The following is a 17,018-nucleotide window of genomic DNA, read 5'->3' on the forward strand; positions in this document are numbered from 1 at the left end:
ACTATGTAATGCCATTCAATACATCATTGTTATATTTGCGCATGTGCGGCCAAGTGAGCCTCCTCCAGTGCCCTGACCTAGCCCAAATCGAATACATAATTTCTTATGAAAGCTAGCTTAAGGAAAATTCTAAACTGGATTCTGAAAAATTCTGGATGCTAAAACGTCCATCTTTTATACGATTTCTGGATAATTATACGTTCTTTTTTTATAACAACATGTTCTTAGGGTGATTTAGATTGAAAACTCCAGTGGGGTCAGCATATAAAAAGTCTCTCGTAAAGGCCGCCGCAGCTCTTGCAGTGAAAATAAAATACTGGATTTTCCTGGAATAATTTAATAATTTGGCAGCCTGAAATAATTGCTCATTTTAACTTTAGCAAGTCTATACATCTAATAGTAAGAAAATACTTATATGTGTGGGAAAATATAGATTCACTTAAAAATAATAGTAGCTTCCATAACTATAACACTAAAATTACAAAATTATTACACCAACCACAAGGCAGCACAAAACGAGTAATTCTTTACAAGGAATGGCATTCGTTTTTTTAATGAAATCCCTAGTGAGGCACAAAAATAAATAAATTCGAACCACACGATAAAAGACAGCTGCTTGCTAAAGCCTATTATAACGTAAATGATTATTTAAATTATTTAGCTATTACTTGGATATGACATGCTATTATCAATATGTATTACAGTAGAACCTTGTTAAGTCGAACCTCGATAAGTCAAAAACCTCCAAATCTCGAAAAAATGTTTTGTTCCCTTCCCTTAAAACACCAAAACCTCCATTACTTGAAATCTTGACCCTCTGTTAATCGAAATAATCACCGAGTCCCTCCAAGCCATTTTGGTACATATTTTCACTCTATAACTCGAAAAATTAAATTTGACCTCTGTATCTCGAACATAGGAACGTTTTATTTTACAACCTTTACAACTTGATCATTTGGAATATTATCTCTATTGTTCGAACAAAAATAAGTTACCGACTTTAAGAACTTGCCGACAATGTGAGTACACTATTGTTTCTTAGAAAACATTTTAGGAGTATACAATAATAAATTTATGACTCATGGAAACAAGTGTTTGCTTGCTTTGTGTCAGGTGTTCAATTTTGATTCCCTTTGAAATTTAACTCTTTATGTCGAATCAAAATCCGCCTAAGTCGAAATCCTCCATAGGTTGAAAACTCTATAATTCGAATTTTTTGGCGTCTCCCTTGATGTTCGACTTATAGAGGTTCTACTGTATTTGATGTAAAAATCTTGGAGTCGGCGATCGTCGCGTGTACTCAATTAACTAATTTAAGGTGAAACCATTCCATGGAGTATTAATTATTTTATTATTATGTTTGATCAAATCTGACCAACTTTACAGTTCAAGGAATGAAGTCACTTGTATGACATTGCTTGTGGTGCGTCCATGCGTCGGGTTGTCTCTCTCCCTACAATATGGCGGGGGGGCGATGACTGGCCATGCGTCGTACTCGTGAATGCGTGCTACTTGTGGTGACTGGTGGCAAATATAATAGATATTGTAAGTCGCGGGATTTTTATTAGGATATTTATTTATTTAGTTATTTATTAACAAAATTTATTTAGTTATTTATGACAATTAAAGTAAGCATAAGTGTTAAAAAAAATATATTAATTGATACAAGTACAATACATACAAGATAAAATAAGCTCACAATAAAATTACCAGAAATTTTAGGTAAAGCAAAAAAAATCATTAGCAAAACAATTAGGTTAGAGATAGGCACCCAACAATGCTTTCTCTAAAACTGATCAGCCCACTACCGAAAATATCCAGCTCCGGATAAGCACTGTTCAATCCGTTTAAATTGCGAAGAATTCGAAAGAGAGGTGCCTGAACGCTTATGTTGGTTTTTGCAGAAGGAATTTGGATATTATTTTAGACGTAGGGAATGAGTAAGGGACGACAATTTTAATATCCTGTAAGAGTTAAGACAATTATATTAAATGTCATATAACTTACCTTAGTTTTTCTATGCATTCTCAAAAAAATTTAATAAAACAAGAAGCACTCTAGCGGATATAAGTACCGAACCGAGCTTTTTGTCGACGTCTCTCTTTAGGAAGTACTTTCTGATGCAACTCAAAAATTTACGATTCAAAAGTGTTTTTTAAAGTATTTTCTTAAAATTCATTTCCTTTTTTGCGCTTGTATTAAGTTACCTAATGATTAATGACCAAGACTGTAATTATAATTTGTTGTATTCGAGTAATATGCCATTTGTTAAGTTTTTCTTTTCTCCCGTTTTCATATAACCTCATTTAGTTTTTCTAAGGCCTCGCGTGGATGCTCTTCTAAATGCTCGCGTGTATCACGTAACCGATAACCGTGCTTTTGCTTAAGATCCAAACCATTCGTTTTTTTAGCAGATTAATAAAGTTACTACTTAAAATTTGAAAATCCCCCTGCTTTCTTTTTTAAATATTTGCACAAGAATTAATTAAAACGGCAAAGGATGAAAATAAGAAAGAATGATAAAAATCTTTGGTAATTTTAACTTTGTACATTAGCCTATTTAAACGAGCTTTATAGGTAATCATTTTAAAGCATAGTGATGCCCTGAGATCTCTTAAGTGTAGTAATAATTCTAGAGATATGCTAATTAGGTTTAAATACCAAGAATTCTCGCATCACATTGTTATATTAACAATAGTTTAATACCGCAACTTTAAAACTTTTGGATAACTTATGCCTGGTCTGTGTGTTAGATAATGTTCTGTGCTTATAAATTATCTATGAAATATTTCATATATTTATAAATGTCAATTAGTTACTAAGCTCGATTTATCGCTCTTATATTTGCAAAAGATAGGGCTTAAGTTATACCGAAGATAAATCGTTATTAATTACGTGCTAGGGCTCCGGGCACCTTGCGGAGTCACCGACACCGGCCGTCAACCCCGACCTTGCGAATCGTGACCCCACAGATAATGCCAATTGTATTAAGGACACTGGAATTCACAGTTCTATAATTTATTCAAATACGCGTTTCCACAGAATTAGATAGTAATTAGGTTTATAGATAGTTATTATATAATATATTTATCAATAGGTGTTAGGACGTGAACGTAAAGGCGATTATGGAGATTTTTTAATGTATATATATAAATTATTATAGTTTCAATATAGAATAATTAATAAAATTATATAAAGTATCTAAAAATAAATAAATCAGTGGGGCTACAACCTTTTTAGGTCTGGCCCTCAGACTTCTGTATATGTTTCATGATCGTGGGTCAGTTGCGTAGGCAAGTAGATGATCAACCTGTGCCTGAAACACGCCATCGAGTTTTTGGTTCTAAGGCAAGCCGTACGTTCTAAATGTGCAAGTTGAAAGAAAGTCCATTGGTGCACAGCCGAGCATGGAACGTACGACCTCAGGGATGAGAGTCGCACGTTGAAGCCTGAAGCCACTAGGCTAACACCGCTACTAAACTTAAATAATCTTAAGTATTTACTTTAATTTATAAATTTAATTGGTATTAATTAATGTAATTATTGGGGGAGGGTCTGGTCTGTGTTTTTACGGTTCCCAGTACGACATGTTTGCATCGCATGGTAGCACAGGTGCAGACCTACCCTACCACATCCCTCTGATGGGTAGGGTGGCGTGGTCTTGGGAGGAGTGCAGGTCACTGAGATCCCCAAGGCAAGTTTGGTGGACTATCCTTCTCGAGGTTGCCGACCCCGTTTTTGGTCTATTACCCTATGTAATAGACGCAACTGAAACCACCAAGCGATTAATTGCAGGGATGGAGAGGTCATGTCCTTGCAAGTTCATCATCCAAAAAGATAGGATGGTGGACAGTAAATGACCTCCCGCGTGTTTGTGCCGTGCGCGGGGACCCGTACGGGGGGATGAAGGAGTCCTGGGGGTTGAGTGTGACAGTGCGCCGGGAACAGTTGTGCGCTGCACACAACACGCCTCTTTGGTCTGGATTTCTCCTCACACGGGAGGCCATGGACTAGCTACCTGTGGTCAACCGGCTGCGGTATCCCATAAGCGGGCTACCAAGCGAGAGTCGGGGTGTGGGGGGGGGGCCGTCGGCGAGGCTCGGGACTCGGGGTGAGTTTGCGTCATCGTCTCGTGATGCGAACAGCTCCGTACTTCCTGGCAGCGTGCGGACGCGTCTGCCTTCCTACGCACTGGCTCTATACCGGAGGAGTAGCTCTGGCGTTTGCTTGCTGAGCAAGTGACGCCCCCGACTGAGGACTCCGTGGCGGGTGGAGAGCTCTGAAGGTGAATTTATTACCTAACACCTCATGGACAAAGAGGCTTCAAAAACAAATAAACAGAACAAGAACAAGGCCACATCTAAGGATGTGGTATCTAACAAACAACACAGGGTTGCGTCTCAGGACGGGTCACGGTGCAAGGCGCCAGTGACACGACACTTTGATGCCCCTGTTTCTCACAAGGATGCGCCAAGCCCGGCAGCGTCCAGTGAATCGAAGGAAAGGGAATCGACTGGGGACAAGCCAAACCGGGCTGCACCCAGGACCGTACCCAATCCATCAGAAACGACAAAACCACTGCACAGGGAAGCGTCCTCCGTCACGGCTAGGTTAACTGCGTCGGTTGAGCCAAAGGGGGTCACTCTGGATGATGCAGCAGTACTGCATGCGTCTGAAGGGGTGACATCCACGGTTAGACCGATGCGGAATACCGTGTCTGAGACGGTGAATGTACCCGGTGCAGCGTCCTCAACCATGGACATGACGGCCCTGAAAACCGCAATACAGGAACCGACCATGACTATGGTTTTGAGCTCATCAAAGAGGCGACGGCTCAACAGGGTCAGAAGGGCGGCAGAACGGCAGGAGCTGTTAGCTGCTGCTCAAGGACCTCCTGTTAACCCAAAACCAGCCCCTGGAGCTAGCAGAGCAACAGGTGGCAGGAGATGGGAACCGAAGCCGACGGCGTCGAATGCCGCGCTAAGGCCTGACGGCTCCAAGTGCAGCACGAGACCCGAAAACAGTAAAAAACCGAAAACCAACGAACGAGTGAAGGGCCAGAAACGTGTACGGCCTGAGGACTCAGTTACACCGACTGGGGAAAGGAAAAGGGTAAAACCTAACCGACCCCGAACGGTGGGAGGGACCTCGGCCAGTTACGCGGAAGCGGCGGCAGCATACAAAACGAATGAGTTCTGTGTTGCTGTAATGACCGAGCCCTTCCTCGACATGACCCAAGAACAGGCGGAAGCCATCCGCCTACAAATCCAAGGTAAGCTGCACGACGAGTTAATGGCGGATGTTGCAGCTCCTCTAACAGAAGAAACGAAAGACATCAGGTTCCGGGGCAAAGCCCACTTCGCAGATGGCGTCCTAAAAATGTGGTGCGAGGACGCCTACGCGTTGAGGTGGCTGACCAGTACCTGCGATGCCATCACCAACCCTATAACAGACACCAAACTGGTAGTTAGGCCTCAGTCAGCAATCCCCAGCAAGGTTCCATGCTTACTTCACGTCCCAGACTATTCTAACAGCACGGAGAACCTGATGAGACTGCTTTTGAGGCAGAACGGCCACTACAACATCAGATCGTGGACTCTGACGCACGAGCGGAGAACGAAGGACCCGACAGGCGTCTCTCTCTTCTTCCGAGTGCCAGAGTCCGAGATCGTAACGATCAGGAAACAAGACAGGCGTGTTTACTACCTGCTGGGGAACATTTACATCCGCATCCTGGATAAGGATGAACCCTCGCAGGTGGCTGACGCCCCGCCTCAAGCCATTGCCAGCACATCGGGGACGGCGACACCGAGGCCAACGCCTTCCACGTCACTGACGGAGAAGGCTGCGGATGGCCGAGTGACCAAGACTCACGTTCCCATGGAGACGGCACAACTAACATCGGATGAGGAGTTATTTCAGGAGACCGGGGGGAGTGAACTCAGCGACAGCTGTCTGCGCTCCTCCCCTTCGCCGAACTGACCTCATTCAAGCCAACCTCCAGCATAGTCAAACAGCGTCGGCTTCCCTGCGCAGACTGCTGGAGACCAACCCCAAGACCATCGCCGCGATCCAGGAGCCGTGGATCCGGAATGGCAAGATATGCGGCCTGGGTAACACCGGTGGTAAAACCTTACTGGACACCCGCGTAAGTAACCCAAGAACCTGCATACTAATACCCAAACATGTACCAGCATTACTAATAAACGAACTATGTTCAAGGGACCTCACAGTTGTTAGGTTACCCAGGAACGAGCTTCCAGACATTGTCCTGGCGTCAGCCTACCTACCTGGCGACGAGGACGTGCCCACTCCGGAACTCGGTCTTCTAGCCGACTACTGCGAGAGGGAGCAACTGGAGCTCATCATAGCAGCAGACTCCAATGCACATCACAAGCTATGGGGTAATGCTAATACCAACGCTCGAGGTGAGAATATGCTTAATTTCATACTTAGTAATAATCTTATCCTAGCAAACAGCGGCTCAGAACCAACATTTATCAACGCACGTTCAAAAACCATAATTGACTTAACATTGATAACGCCAGGCCTGTCAGACCAGATACATGACTGGCATGTGTCTGGTGAATTATCATGCTCGGATCACAGGTGGATCCGCTTTGCAATCAAAGGGGACCTACCTAAACCACAACCTAGAAGAATACCTCGGAGAACTGATTCAGGAAAATTTCACAAACTAGTCGGCTCCGAGATAGCAAAACTAACATTACCAACAATAATTGATGCACAAGACATAGACAAACATGCAAATAACCTAACGTCCCTACTTCTGACAAGCTATGAGCAGTCATGCCCCCTCACCATGCCAAGATGGGGGGGCAAACAGAACTGGTGGTGCCCCGAACTGGAGAGACATCGCCGGAAGGTCAGAAAACTGTTCAATAGAGCGGGCAACACAATGAGGCCTAGGGATTGGGACAAGTATACAGTCGCTAGGCGGCGGTTCAAGAAACTTCTTCGTACTAGAAAGCAAGAGTGCTGGAGACACTTCTGCACTAGTATTGAAAACAACAACCAGGCAAACAGAGTGAAATCATGCCTCTCTAGGGAAACCTATCACTCTGTCGGCTGCCTAAAAAAACCTGACAACACATATACAAAAACTGACGAAGAAACATGTGAGCTACTGCTGGCGACTCACTTTCCTGGCTGTACAATTGCCAATGAGCAGACATGGCAGAAATACGCGGAAAGAGCAACCGTCAACTCCGACTGGCAGGTAGCTGACAAAATAGTCACAAGAGAAAAGGTAACATGGGCGATCAACTCTTTTCTTCCATTCAAAGCTGCGGGCTTGGACGGGATATTCCCAGGCCTACTAAGATGGGGTGGGAGCCTTGTAGTGGACTATCTGGTGCCATTATTCCGAGCCTGCATAGCTCACCGCTATATACCTCTGAAATGGAGAGAAGTAAAAATCATTTTTATACCTAAACCAGGAAGAGAGGACTATACCCAAGCAAAGTCCTTCAGACCCATCAGTCTCACATCATTTCTCCTCAAAACACTGGAGAGACTGGGAGACCTGGAGATACGCAGTCGGGTAACATTGGCTAAATTCCTCCATCCTAATCAGCATGCCTACAGCTCAGGCAAATCAACAGAATCATCACTCCATAACGTAGTATCCCGCATTGGCAACTCACTGAAAATAAAGCAGTCAACCCTCGGCGCATTCATTGACATTGAAGGTGCATTTGACAAAACGAACTTCACGAGCATTACCAATGCACTTGTCACTTGTGGAGTACCATCGACCCTTACAGAGTGGATAAATAACATGCTGAAACATCGAGCCATACAGTTCACCGTGAACACCACCACGCGTGGTGTTGTCAGCAGGGGCTGCCCACAGGGCGGTGTCCTTTCACCACTTTTGTGGAATCTAGTGGTAAATGAGCTCATCACAGAACTAAATGCTATCAATCTCTACACAGTAGGGTATGCGGATGATATAGCTATCCTAACATCGGGGAACTTTGAAAGCACCTTATGTGATTGCATGAGGAAGGCTTTCAGAGTAATTGAGAGATGGTGCAATCAGCACGAGCTATCTGTCAACCCGTCAAAAACGGAACTAGTCTTGTTCACAAACCGAAGGGTTCTTGGCTCGTACAGGCTACCAAAACTCTTCAACTCAGAACTAAGACTAAAAGAAAGCGTCAAGTACCTAGGTGTGATTCTAGACAGCAAACTGCTTTGGAACAAACACCTTGAACATAAACTAAACAAGGCCACGATTGCCTTTTATCAATGTAAAAAGATGCTAGGCGTCAAATGGGGCTTATCGCCTAAGATTACGCTATGGCTCTACACCGCCGTAATCAGGCCAATGCTGGCTTATGGAGCCCTAGTCTGGTGGCCGAGGACAGAACTCCAAACAGTAATAACTAAACTTGGGCGCTTCCAAAGGCTTGCCTTGTCCGCTGCCAGTGGTTGCATGAAAACAACGCCAACTTCAGCATTGGAGCTAGCCCTCCAAGTTGCACCCCTTGACATACACATACAGCAGGAGGCAGCATTGGCGGCCATAAGGCTTATGGTACTGGATTTATGGGGTAAAAATCATTACAGCACACACACAGCGATCCTAAACAGGGCAATAGAATACCAACCGCTAATAGCTGCGCCATGCGATAGGATTGTTAATCAACACATGCTAAACAAGAAATACCATGTACAACTGAGAGAAGAGGAATGTGATCGATCGACCGCGAACGAGCTACGCATATACACTGATGGCTCAAAGACAGGGAGCGGCTCCGGTGCTGGCATATTCTCTCAAGATCTCAACATCAAAACACACCTACCCCTAGGCATACACAGTTCGATCTTTCAATGCGAGTGTGTTGCCCTAACCGAAGCAGCCAGAGGCGTAAAGCGGTTGGGAGTTAATAACTTTTGTATTAAGCTCGTATCCGACAGCGCGTCTGTGCTGATGGCGTTAGGGGGTAACACGACAAACAGCAAACTGGTGCTGGAGTGCCACAATGCACTGGAGGCATTAGCCCTGACGAACAGGGTCACCCTACAGTGGATTAAGGGACACAGCGGATCTCTCGGCAATGACGCAGCCGATGAGCTTGCGAGGAGAGGCTCGGAAATGTTGCCGGCAGGCCCGTATCCGCTCCTACCCTTGCCCTTCTCGCAAGTGCGAACATGGATTCGCCAGAGATCTGAGGAACTCCAGCACCAACGTTGGTCATCAAGTGTGGACTGCAGGCAATCCAAATTGGTTCTGCCAGTGACTAACACAAGAATGACTAAACAACTTTTAAATCTAACCAGGAATAACCTCAAAATAATGATAGGGACAATCACGGGCCATTGCCTCCTTAATAAACACCTTTATGTCCTAGGCGCGACAGACAGCCCCATGTGCAGAGGCTGTTTCAACGCAGAGGAAACAGTCACCCACGTAGTCCTGGAGTGCGAGGCTGTGGCTAAACAACGTACAGAAATCCTCGGAACAGTGAGGTCGCTCCGTGAAGCCTGCGAAGTGCCCAGGAAGCTTCTGTGCTTCTGGAAGGAGTTAGGCTGGCTTAGTTAGCCAGGGCTCACGTACAACGGACCTAGTGAGAGTCTAAGTGCGGAAAACGAGTCCACAAACCATAACCATAACCATAACCATGTAATTATTGACAATCAAATATTAAAACTATTATAGAATTAAAATCACTGACCACATTTTTTTTTGGATAGGTTTGAAAAAACTATTACGTTTTTGAATTGACATTTTAAATTTTCACGTGTCTATTCGTATTTTCCAAAACTTATGAAAAATAAAATAGATGAGAACTAGTACTTTGATAGACCTCAGAGAAGGTTTCACACAAATTAACCACCTATTTATCCCCTGCGGACATTGATCTCAATATCGTTATGAATTCAAGAAAAAGCTACAATCGCGCGTGCTGTTCCGGGCGGTATTTGAACGTAAAAAAACGCGCGATTGGCGCTCCGTGACGCGTTTTTCTCATTAATTAACTGACTGCGCACGCGATGAGATCGATTCTTCGACCGTAACGAGGATTTATTGGATCGCTTCTGTATCTTCCGGCACTTGACAATGGGCAGACCAGAAAATAGGCTCCCCGGAAGTAACTTATAATTTTGTAAATGTTTGAACCTTTTTGTATATATTATGTATTCCATCGTGGGCTATTTGTTAAGTATAATTGTTTTTTGTTATATGTCATTTATATTTAGCTGTAAGATTACGAAATCAATATATACAAATATGATAATGTACAAGAGTTTATAAAGGCATGTTCTGTGTATGGGTATGGAAGAAGGCTCTTTTAGAATAGGAAATATCAAGAACGGTTTCATTTCTGTGCTTATTATTAAGTTGCTTAATAAACCTGTTTTACGAAATAATTGGCAAACAATACGGCTGTATTACTTTGTGATTTATAATGACCCAAGTTGTTTGCCTACTTCTATAATATTTCGACAAATATAACTTTGAAGTATACATTTGCGTCGTGAAAATATCAAATCATTGGTTTCAATTGCTACGAGCTGAACTATTTTTCTGTCACATTCTATGGAAGTCTTTGACTGAAACTGAAAAATCTTTTAGACATATTCACTCAATATTTTTCTTGAATGAAATTCGATTAAAATAACGGAACACGCACCCCGTGACGTCAGTAGGAGCGAACGGAAATGACTCACGCGTCACAATCCTGACTTGACGAGTCACGAAGAATGTTATAGCAAGCGAATGTTTGCATTTTATTGCCTGTAATCCATGTTACTCATCATTGTAAGTTAAAGTTTAACTTTGGTATGGTATATATTTTATGTTCGTGTGAAATACTATTAAGATATATTTGATGGGTCGTAACGTTGAATTATCATAACAGTAGATATTTGAAGGGATTATATATACAAAATATAATTAATAAAAATATATATTATAAAGTTTAATTAACATTGAATTGACTGCAAACATTTACATTACATAATGTATAGTTAATGATCTATAATCTATATATAAATAAAAACGAATCGCAAAATATGTTGCTAAGCACAAAACTCGAAGACAGCAAACCATTTCGAGTATTTTGTGTAGGGCTTTTATGGATAGAAAAATTGGAGAAAAAAAATAATGATTTAGTACTTAGGTTTTTATTCTAGAAAAGCTAACAGTCACAATGGGAATAACAAAAAATATGTTGGTATGCGGCTACTAAAAAGGTAAGTAACAAAAACATATTACGGCGAAACATATATACAGATATACCACTGAGCTTGCCACTTATTTGGTTGTGATTTCGATCCAGATTTTAATATTTACTTTTTGTACGACTTAATTCCAAGTATACAATATTTTTCCATAGTTGACGTTGTTAAAGTTCCTTATTAAGAAGTGCAATACCATTTCTATTCATGTTTTATTATTATTATGAATTGCGTCAAAGTTTAGAGGTAAGTTTATGGTAGCACCATTGTAAACAAATATTGGCCATTAAAAAGAGTGGCAGTGAGTTTAAAATGTTCTTCTCGTCCGTTCTACCCATGATTTGAGAACTGGCAATAAATGTAAATTTAGAAGCATTATCTTTTTACTGACGCTAATAATAATTTTATACATTCTTTACAGAGACATCATAGAACATTACGATCTAGCCTAACTTAAGACTAATAAGTAATTTAAGTCTAACCTGGTATTCTATAAAGGATATTTTACATAAGAAAGTGTCCAATAACACTACTTACAGTCTCTATTAAGAGGAAGACACTATGTTCTTGTGTTCTATTTTTTCACTATTCAGTACTAACGTGCACTAACATTCATTACTACTTATATGATAAATGATATTTTGAGTTATTAGTTAAATTATCGAAATAGATATTGGTTTTTCTAACACGGCAGTTACCATGAAATACCAGAATAATTATTTTTTTATAAAATTGTTTTTTTATTCACCTTTCTTGTTTGCGTAATAAGAACATAGATAATAGGTGCCTTTGTCCAGTTAATGACGTGTAAAAAGAAATTGATTTCTTATGAAAAACATAAGGTACAAGCACTCAAGCAATGAGTTTATTGGACCATGACGCAATTGGCTCAAACCTTTGTTCCTTTTTATAGTCTGGAATTTTAATAATAAAAAACTTATCACTGAGTGGCGAACTACGTTGGAATTCTATTGTAAGTTTTAAAGAAAATACACTTTTACCAAGTTAAACGCTTTCAGCCGGTAACGTAAGGTAAAACACATATTTATAAGTTACAAGTAATTAAAACGTGAAGCTGCATATATTATGTCTAATATTCACGTTATAAATAAAATATCATAGTACATATTTTAAAAAAGCTTTCATGCTTCGAGCTACTTGCAAATGGGCAATAGGAACCATTTGCAATGATGTGAAAATTTTGGAAAGAAAACAGAATTTTTTTTATAAACTGCCTTCAGTTTAAAAAAAAGAACCTGATGTTAAGTGACGCCGCCGCCCAGACTCACTCAAAATGCCGAAGGCTCGCGAGTGCGTTGCCGTTATTTACGAGGTTTCTAACAAGAAACCTGCATGTTATATGTCAAGTCTGACAGCCTTATCTCTAAAACAGTAACTAATTTTACAATTACGACTTATTTTAATCGGCAATAAGACATTTTGTAACCAAATTCAAGAACATCACAATTCGACGCGTATATTTTTAGGTTTCTATTCCATAGATCCATGGTGAACCTATTTATATCTTTATTCAATGGTTTAATTAACATTATTGACTGTGACGCTGATAGACGGTCGTTTGCTTCAAAGAAGTCCTTGCTCCGTGTACAAGGCGCCAGCGAGGCGTCCTGTGGGACATGTGGCGGTCATTCTTTAATTTTACATGAGCTGCCTACCGAGTTGCTTATTTAGATTACACAAAATTGTTCCATGTGCCTTGTACGAACTCGAATTACCTGCATAATTCGCCAATCTTTCGGGTTTTATCTAACTATGACACCAAATATGAGGATATTGATATTTTCCACCTCACCAAAGAAGATGTGCGGAAGTATTTGAAGAGTCGGGAAAACTATGATTTTGTTTAAGCAGTAATATTATTTGTTGTTTCAATTTTTTTTCAAAAAAAATTCAGATTTTAATCATATTTTTGTCTATTAATGTACATACTTGTTTTCTGTTACATATATTTATATTGTTTATCTATGTAATCTGTTTTGGCTTTCTGGATTGTCAAAGTGTTTTGTTTTATAATATGTATGTTAGCTGTAAGATTACTTATAAATACATAAATAAATACGAGAAGTTATTTACAATAATAATCGTGAAAAATAAAACACTCTTTAAATATTATTAGATTTATTATGATTTCAATCTTTGTAGTCACGCACTTCTTGGAATTCCTCACAACTTTTCATATCATCTTTTCTTCATGTAGGTAGAGATTGCAAGTAAAAGACCGCCTGGACCGCTAAGAAAAAACACATTGATAAATAAAATTATTAATATTCTTCAATAGACTACGTGTTACAGGTTTCACACAGATTAATGTAGACACAGATTATGTCAACCTGTCTGAAGAGCTTACCACAAGCTCCGAAACATGAATAATAATCTATATCCTCCAACCGGACGGTCATCCGGTCACATCAGGTGATACGATTTGCATAAAATAGACGTAATAGATATCTTCCAAAATTTGAATTAAGAAACTGTTAGTAGCAAAACATTTCCGCAAACCAATTTCCAAATTAACGAAGATTTTTATAGGTTCCTAAGAACAATAAATACCCAAATTCGACATCTAAAACATAAATTAAGGTTCAAGTAGCTTTTCTTTATATAAAAGATACAGTATATGAATTGTAATGAAGCAATACTATAACATACTTTTTTAAATATATTAATGAAACAACAAACTAATATTACTAGAATGTTGTAAGGTATGGCGGAGCACTGATAAAATGTTCAGGACGATACCTACAAATAAGGAGAGAAAAGTTACGGTTTGAAAAAAAAACAAGATTACATCGGAACTTATATTAGCACTTAGAGTCGTTCATTAAGTTATATTTAGTTAAAGCATGCTAGGCTCCGAATATGATTTGTCCCATTCGGTGTTAAGACCCTTGGTCCGTGGGATCCTAGCGCTATAAGGCTTTTTAAGGAAATAGCAAAAAGGTTAGCTGGTTAAAGGTTAAATAGCTGGCAGCTACCTCGGACAAAGAATTAGTATTAATTATTAACTTAAATATATCATTACGATCAACAATTTTATGATCGAGAATTATCTGAACTTAACTTATATTATGTTAGATTAATAAATATCTAAAGAAATGATTTATTCTTCTATAGAATAGTGAAGTTTTATACCTTCCGGTTCCGGCTATGGTAAAAATATTAATTAATTAATTCATATTAATTCTATCACAAAAAAATAAATATTTGGTAGCTCAATAACTGAAACTTTAAATTCTTTTAAACCTACTATAAATTCTCGTTCAAGACCACACATAGATGTCCACCCGCTTAAGGATCGTGAATTCGTTGATTCATAGTCTTGATAAGCAAAAACGAGATTGCTAAATTTCTAGAATACACCCTAAAATGACGTCTTCCATTCGGCATGCGCTAAGATATTGCGTTGCAGTCTAGTTTTATTGATTATTTCCTCACCCACATTAAATTTCAACGTGAGGAGAAAATTATTATATTCTATTACAACAGATAGAGTTATTTGAACAAATTTTAAACCGACTTAAATAATTTGAAAAGTAAAAAATAATGAAAAAAATGGGTGGATAGTCGAACCCTATATCTCAAAAGTTACCGAAGCTATTGGGAATATACCTAACCAACTTGATATGATGTGTAGAATGATATATTTTGACTTTTAAATCATGATACTGAAATGTTATCCGATTTTTGCTATATTACTTGTAAACACCTGATTTGATACCTTTTTTAAATCGGTATTTTATAATATCATTAGTTAATTCTATGGAATTTTGAAATTTGAATGTTTTAAATACTATGTAGGAAATAGTTTCGCTATGTCAAAGCCAAAAAGAATTATGAGTGAGGATTGACAATACTCATTTCAAATTAATATCCCATCATCACAAAAAAGATCCATTCTTTAGGTTAATATCGAATCTGTTATTAATTTCTATTATTAATAAAGGTAACATACTAATACACTTCGTAGGTACTAAATTTGTACCTAATTACTTACTTAATTATTATCTTGAGATACAAAGAAGAGTGTCTTGCGCCTGGAAGAGATTTTGGTCCCTTAAGGAAGTTATTAAAAGTAAAGACTTCCCAATGGTAGCTAAGAAAAAGGTGTTCAATCTATGTATCCTACCAAGTGTCACATACGGCTGCCATACTTGTTCATTATCTCAGAAACATCTTCTAAAGTTGAGAACATGCCAAAGTGGAATGGAAATAAGCACGGTGGTGTAACACTGAGACATCGAAAAAGAGCAGAAGAGATACGATCAGCGAACAAAGTAGAGGCCATTATAAAGAAAATAAGGCAATTGAAATGGCGCTGAACCGGGCACATGACGAGAGATATCAGGTTGAAATGAACAAAAATAATTACAGAATGGCAACCACGCGATGAAAAAAAGGAAGACAGAGCAAGAGGTGGGCAGACGATATAAAGAGAATAGGAGGCACAACTTGGACTTCTTGTCCAAGTTGTGCCTAACATCAGTAAATAATGGAAGCAGCTGGTAGAGGCCTATGTGTCACAGGACACGCTGATTACTTAAAACGGGTCAAGTGATGTATTAGATTAAGTTTTATTTATGTAACTTAAATTAGTGTTATTATATTATACTGGGTGTCAGCATAAGCCTTTATGGCTTAATTAATAATAACTTACAGTATTAAAATTCACGATTTAAATGGCAACACGCCGACAAATTCAGCACACGTCCATAATAGAATGGTCTATTATCCTGAACCACATCAAAGTGCCGGTAGTCATTCTTATTAGCAGTCAACTAGTGATTTAGACTAGATTCGTTGAACGGATAGACTTATTGGGTGGACCTCATTCGTTATAGAAACTAGATAGAGACGAATTCGGAATGAAGGATAATGGTTTGTGATAACTTGAAGCATATCTGGCATTCAGTCGTTACTGTGAATTTATTTTATATTGGAATTATACTTTATGTTCGGGTAAATAAAAAAATAAAAATAAATCAGTGCCGCTGCAACCTTTTTAGGCCTGGGGTTTATGTATATGTTTCATGATCATTTGTCAATCTAACTAACACCGCGCACTTTTTGGGCAAGGGTGCGTTCAAGTAATACGTCACGCAATTTATATACCAACGCTCCCCAAGCCGGTTTCCTCACGATGTTTGTACATAGAACAATACAATTATATTCAATGCGATCAAGTCACAGCTGGGGATCGGACCTACGACCTCAGGGATGTGAGTCGCAAGCTGAAGCCACTAGGCCAACACTGCTCTTCTATTCAAGTACTCGTAAATAAGGAAGAGAAAAATATACCCTTATGTTTGTGGCGAGGCTTTAACTTACAGTTGTTGTTTTTTTATTCACAATTTTTCCAAGCAATCATGGGACATGTTGTCTATATTCCTTCGGTTTTGTTGCTTCTAGATGTGGTATCTTTGGTGGTGGTGCTTGGTGACCATATATTTTGAGAGCGTGATGGGGTATGAAGATATGATATGATTTCTGGGGTGCATAATACCCCTACAGGTTAGTAATCCCGGACCTATTAGATGAAGAAAAGAAAAAAAAAGAGTGGCGGAGAGTTTACTGCAACTTCTCTTCCATTATTTGAAGCATTTCATATATTTATTTATTTTTTGACCTTCATAAGTGTACAATTTGTTACCTATATGAAAAAATGATTTTTGAATTTAGAATTTCGTTCTATCAAAGTCAAAAAGCTATCAAGCCAATTTCTACACGTTTAAAAGATAATTTAAAAAAAATTACAGTTGCTCTATTTGTTAGTAATTACTGTATATCGT

Source organism: Pieris napi, chromosome 7 (assembly GCF_905475465.1).
Source record: "Pieris napi chromosome 7, ilPieNapi1.2, whole genome shotgun sequence".
Classification (NCBI taxonomy): Eukaryota; Metazoa; Arthropoda; class Insecta; order Lepidoptera; family Pieridae; genus Pieris; species Pieris napi.